General features: G+C 43.3%; 1 long non-coding RNA gene across 3 annotated transcripts; it reads right to left on the reverse strand.

Annotated features, from left to right (window-relative positions):
* Positions 1-977: 977 nt before the first annotated feature.
* On the reverse strand, positions 978-5,228 carry LOC124676696. 3 transcript variants are annotated; one of them, XR_006993757.1, is made up of 6 exons: positions 4,986-5,228; positions 4,386-4,439; positions 4,142-4,163; positions 4,034-4,071; positions 3,851-3,943; positions 978-3,753 (listed from the first exon to the last, which is right to left on the reverse strand). It is a non-coding gene; the product is annotated as an uncharacterized LOC124676696 (long non-coding RNA). The 3 variants fall into 3 exon arrangements; XR_006993756.1 differs by having other exon boundaries at positions 978-1,160; positions 1,380-3,753; positions 4,034-4,163; XR_006993755.1 differs by having other exon boundaries at positions 4,034-4,163.
* Positions 5,229-6,000: the final 772 nt, after the last annotated feature.

The raw sequence follows: 6,000 nt of genomic DNA on the forward strand, positions 1-6,000 counted from the left end.
CGCACGACATGGAGGAGGAGAAGCGCGCGGACGACGCCGCACCGGACCGGGCCAGGCGCGGCCGGGAGCGCGAGGAGGCGGAGCAGCGGCGGCGGCCGCCGGACCTCGGCCGCCGCACGCCAACTCCGCCGCCCGCGCCGCTCCAACCGCCAACGACGATGTCGTGCGGTACCGCCGTCTCGCGACACCTCCATCCGGCGTCGCTGTCCCCGTCGTCGACCTCGAGTCCTCCGACGACGGCCGGTACAAGCCATCCCCGAGGTGGGGAGACGCCGGCCGGGCAGCGGCGGCCAGGCTGCGCAGCCGAAGGCCAACGACGACGGCTCCGATGACGACGGCGGCGACTACACGGTGTTCTACCGCCATTTCGGCATGTAGAGCGCCGTGTTTTAAAATTAGCGTTTGAATTCCCCTAGCCGAATTCGAAATATAGTCGAATTCGGCCTCTATGTATGAACTCCGCCCGTAATATAATAAATATCATTAAATTTAGTCTATATTCACCCGTTTTTAGCCGTAGTTTGTCAAGTTTCCGTTTTTAAATTCGCATCGTCGACTTCGCCTGGGCACGCGGCTGGGAAACTACTACTCCCCACGCCAAATCTTCCTCCAATCCGGACGAAAATTTCGGCGGATTTGGGCGTGGGGAGCGCCAACGAGTGGGGATGCTCTCACCTACACATGCCACAATGACTCGAGGTCATCACTGCCCGCGCTCGTCGCTTGCCCACACCATGGCGCCATGAGATCAGAACATGATACAACCTGGCAGCCTTAGTGCTAGTTGCTACCGAGATTCCGTGTAGCACGTTCTGCAATATATGATTGCCTCAGGCCTGACTGCTAGTCACATGTAATGTGTACTAGTGGTTGGGGCGCCCCTTGGGGCGCCTCCTCACCGGTCAGTGGCAACCCAATCTAAATGCCATGATGTTATAGTATCGTGTTGGTCACTTCGATGAATGAAACAACATGTGGACATCAAGATACTTGCAATAGCATTATATAGGATCCAGGATTACATCAAAGTATGTATACATGTATCTCACATAATTGTAAGAAGGTAGTCCCTCCAACATCATAAATGGTAGATCCACATGATCATACAATCTGAACAAATATTGGGGATGCATGGTTTGATCCTTTCCGTCCTGCAATATCTGTAAATAAAAAAACCAGTGGGCAATTTAACATGGGTGAGAACTTTGACAATCCATATAGTATTCTAACTTGTTTTTCCATGCCCCAAAAGAAATAATAGATTGTGTATCAAAAATGAATACACAGTATGCTGTCTATCAAAGGAAATCTAATAGATTGACAACCTGAACAGGAAAGGTTATCTTCTTGATATATACACTATTCTGATTAGGACTTACATATATCTTCATAGATCCTTGACATATATGCGCTATTCTGCTTAGCAGGAGCTACATTACGCATTGGCACGAAATCACCCTGCTTGTGAGAACTCATTATTCATGAAGGATATGACAAAATGCTACACAAAATGCTAATTTGTGTATAATATGAACCATTGTACATATAGTCCCACACAAAATGGTACAACAGCAGTAACTAATTCACACTGCTTCTGAGAAACTCATATTCATGAAGAATCCCTATATTGCTGATCTGCAGAATAAAAAAGTTGAACACTACCACTTCTAGATCCAACTATCTATGTAACTTGAGAAGAGAAAACGTAGATGATATTTAGTACGTAATCCTAGAACTCAAAAAAGTGATGATTCAAAATAATTTAAAACAGACGAACAACTCCTAGGATCCAGACTATAGCGACGGGTAATATCTCAACTTACAATGTCAAGTGCATATCCATCCAGGCATAAGTTTGTGAGTCATACAAGAAAACCAAAATGAAGCTACAAATTGGTGCAGTGCACAAACAAAATGGTAACAAAGCCAAACGTCCAGCTTGAGCAAAACTGTAGGTACAAGTAGGCCATGAAGAACCACACAGCCTGGACCAACTCAAGCTGCCAAACAAGATATTTGCCAAGAAGTATATTGGCGTTTTTCTGAAAGGCATCTTTAGATAAATAACGCCCTTCAACTATTGTAGCCATGGTCGACACTATCGCATACTGGCTGAACCACAGGGAACCAAATAAAATATCCCAGCCAAACGATCAACATAATCGCGTAAAAAGGATCACCATAATATAAAATGAAGTATCATTTCCGAAACATCAAATTTGATTCATATGACTATGATTCTAACCAAGGACACGATATTTACCAAATCATTCTAACCATCCTATCTCAAACAGAGGAAAAAAGGTGTTTAACTGACACATAATGCATCAACCTTGAATTTCTTTCTATGAGAAATGAAAAGTGATAATAAAAGCACACTACTCTGTTTCATATGCAGCGGAAAAAACAAGCTAACATATGAGAGAAGCAAGAACCACATCAAAATCAGCCCACGCGTCAATGAAAATCTCACACGGAGTAAACTATGGGATATGGGCAACCACCGAACATACCAGTACCGCACCAGAACATGATGGTTCAAGAAATTAAAAGCAATTATTGGAACACCGATAACTATATGAAGAATATTGCAGTAAGCCAGAAACATGATAGTGATGTATAATGCCATCTACTGATTGTTACCACCAATTTAAATCGGAATAAATTATGAGCACCTCACCCATCAAGCATATTCATGGTTGGAAGTAATAGCATGCTAATGGTAATCATATCAAGTGCTTATTTTCAGGGGAAGAAACTTACTTTGGAATTACATGATAATTCTGGTTTTGCTTTTGTGAACAATGCCAACACCTTCATGGCAACCAATAGGTTAATATCTAAACAGAATGCACCATGAATAATATAGTAAGTCGGTAATATATACATAAAAAAATTAACATCATCTGGAAATGAGACCTAACCTGCCAAAAGTTCTGTAGCCATACTTTCTAACCAACGACACAGTATTTACCAAATCGTTCAAACCATTCTGTATGTACTGATCACATCTAACCATCAGTAGTGCTCAAGAGTAGGACTACCAAACAAGCATTATCTCAAACAGAGGGAAAAAAAAGGTGTTTCACTGACACAGAATGCATCAACCTTGTATTTCTTTCTATGAGAAATGACAAGTGATAATAAAAGCACACTTCTCTGTTTCATATGCAGCGGAAAAAACAAGCTAACAGATCAGAGAACCAACAACCACATCAAAGTCAGCCCATGCGTCAATGAAAATCTCAAACGGAGGAAACTATGGGATATGGGCAACCACCGAACATACCAGTACCACACCAGAACATGATGGTTCAAGAAATTAAAAGCAATTATTGGAACACCGATAACTATATGAAGAATATTACAGTAAGCCAGAAACATGATAGTGATGTATAATGCCATCTACTGATTGTTACAACCAATTTAAATCAGAATAAATTATGAGCACCTCACCCATCAAGCATATTCATGGCTGGAAGTAATAGCATGTTAATGGTAATCATATCAAGTGCTTATTTTCAGGGGAAGAAACTTGCTTTGGAATCACGGGATAATCCTGGTTTTGCTGTTGTGAACAATGCCAACACCTTCATGGCAACCAATAGGTTAATATCTAAACAGAATGCACCATGAATAATATAGTAAGTCGGTAATATATACATTCAAAATTTAACATCATCTGGAAATGAGACCTAACCTGCCAAAAGTTCTGTCGTAAACTTGTGAAGCCATACTTTCTCTAGCACATACCTATAAAGTGGAAGTTTAAGTTACCACATTATTCATTATTCAACTAACAAAGGGAATAGTTGTATTAGTGAATGCATGACTGATGGAAGTTACTTACAGGTCATGACGAAGCATTTCAAAATACACAAATGATCTTGCCGTGAAAAAAAACATGTATACAATGGGGTAGATCCAATTTTTCATCATCTAGCTGCAACTTGAAATACATGAAGCCAGTTTAGGATACCAATTTTCAAATGCATCAGAAAAAAACAACTAAATGGTAAATAGGCTACTGTACCATGCCCAACAACGACTCAACGAGAGCTCCATGGTAGCCTGCTGAATGAAGGCGCACTGTTGATTATAACAATAACCTTCAGTTTGAGCAAAATAAATGCTAGATCACCTGATTGTTCCTCCTTGCTCCACTGCAGTAACTGAAGATCAGTGACAGAAGGAAAGTAGAAAGATACATCTATTTATCAATTTAGTAGCTTTATTAGTATATATGGTGCTATGCGCAGGCAAACACCATACCACATGTTAATAATTCTGATAGTATTATGTAATTTGACCTTGCTGAATAGTCGACTCAGACAAGAAAGAATGTCTCTGAAAAGAAGAAAATAAACACGTTGACATAATTTTACCTGCAATGATGCCTTTTTCTCTGATTTTCTCCTTATTCTTTGATTTCTCTGTAACTGCAACATAGTTCATTGTAATTGTTAGAAATTACGCCTTGTATTCAGAATAATGTCTAAGCTTCTTAACTCTACATTATGTGCAGATTACATAGATTAATGCGGGCATTAAAATCTGAGGTTGGTGAGAAAGGGTGAAACTGTACTGCTTATAATGACAAACACATTTTTCTTCGCCAGTAACTTCCATGAACTGCAATATGGTTTAAAATTTGATGCACTTTTTAGAAGCCAATCAACGCCAAATACATGGGCATTGAAGAAACTTTCTTCCCTGAAGCAAAATGTACTTTTGGAAGCAACAAATAATAACTCCAACCTATATGTGCAGAAGAGTCACTATTACTTTGATCTGAACCAAATTAAACCTAAACTAAAACAGTGAGAGAAGACAAGAATTGCATTAAAAAAAAAAGATGACCACTGCTAGGCCTGATTGTCATGTAGATCATCTCAACCTTTTATAGAAAATAACTACAGTTAGCTAACATTCCATAGCTAATAGGGTAAAAATGGAAAATAAAGAAAAAGAGAGCAGCAATCTACCTTGTTTTCACGGGTTGGAGCTGCAGCAGCCGGACCAAGTAGATGGAGCAGCAGCCGCCAAAGCAGAGGTTGGAGCAGCGGCGTGGGTCATGGTATGGAGCGGCTTCTCCCTGCCGTTTTTTGTCTAGATTCGGCCGCGTCCTTCCTCCTTTTCAAGAAAAAAGATGTGAGGAGGAGGCGCAGGGCCTGCTCACGGATGGGAGGATATGTGCGCCGTCGGCCTATTTCCGATCACGGGCGTCGGTGGAGACAGCCAAGAGTGGGCGGCGCTAGGGTTTGAAGAGCGGGAGAGCGGGTGAGGAGAGAGCGCCTACCTGTCCGGCCACCGCTGTCGATGTCGAGGTTCCGCTGCCTGCAGAGGTCCTTCCGCCAACGACCATGGCCGGCGTAGCACCTCCCGCATCAGACCGCCGCCACCTCTAGGGTTTCATCCCGGGGAGCGGCTTCATGTCTCAGGGAGAGTCCGATCCTCAGGTGGATACAAAGTAGAGCAACGGCGACGTGACGGAGGGTGTTGTGGCCGGGAGAAGCGGTGAGGGAGGAAGAGGGCGTGGGGAGCCGCCACCGCCGCCGCCGAGAAAATGTGGGACGAGAGGGTAGGGTTGGGGAGGGAGCGGGGGAAATAAGAGCGACGCTTGACGGCTCCTCCCTCGACCAACCAGCGATTGAAACGTGGCCCAACGGGTGAGACAAAGCGGGGCAAGCGCCCAATCGATGCGAGCTAGGTGACTATCGTGGAGCGCCCTGGCATAGGCCAAGCATACACGCAATTGCTTGTTCTCAATACCTAAGAGCATCTTCACTTGTTGGTGCCTTCTAGGCTAAAATCCGGCACTATTTTCCGCCGGACTGGTGGCAAGTTTGGCCTCGGGTGCGCTTAATTCCTAGCCGCGCCCATGTTGGTCCCTCGGCCGCCGAATTCTGGTGCTGAGATGATGAAATCACCCGGTTTTAGGGAAAAAATGACACATAGTTGGGCATAAAAATCAATACAAAGCGGTTTTTACTAGAAAAA

The sequence above is a fragment of the Lolium rigidum genome, chromosome 7 (genome assembly GCF_022539505.1).
Source record: "Lolium rigidum isolate FL_2022 chromosome 7, APGP_CSIRO_Lrig_0.1, whole genome shotgun sequence".
Taxonomy (NCBI): Eukaryota; Viridiplantae; Streptophyta; class Magnoliopsida; order Poales; family Poaceae; genus Lolium; species Lolium rigidum.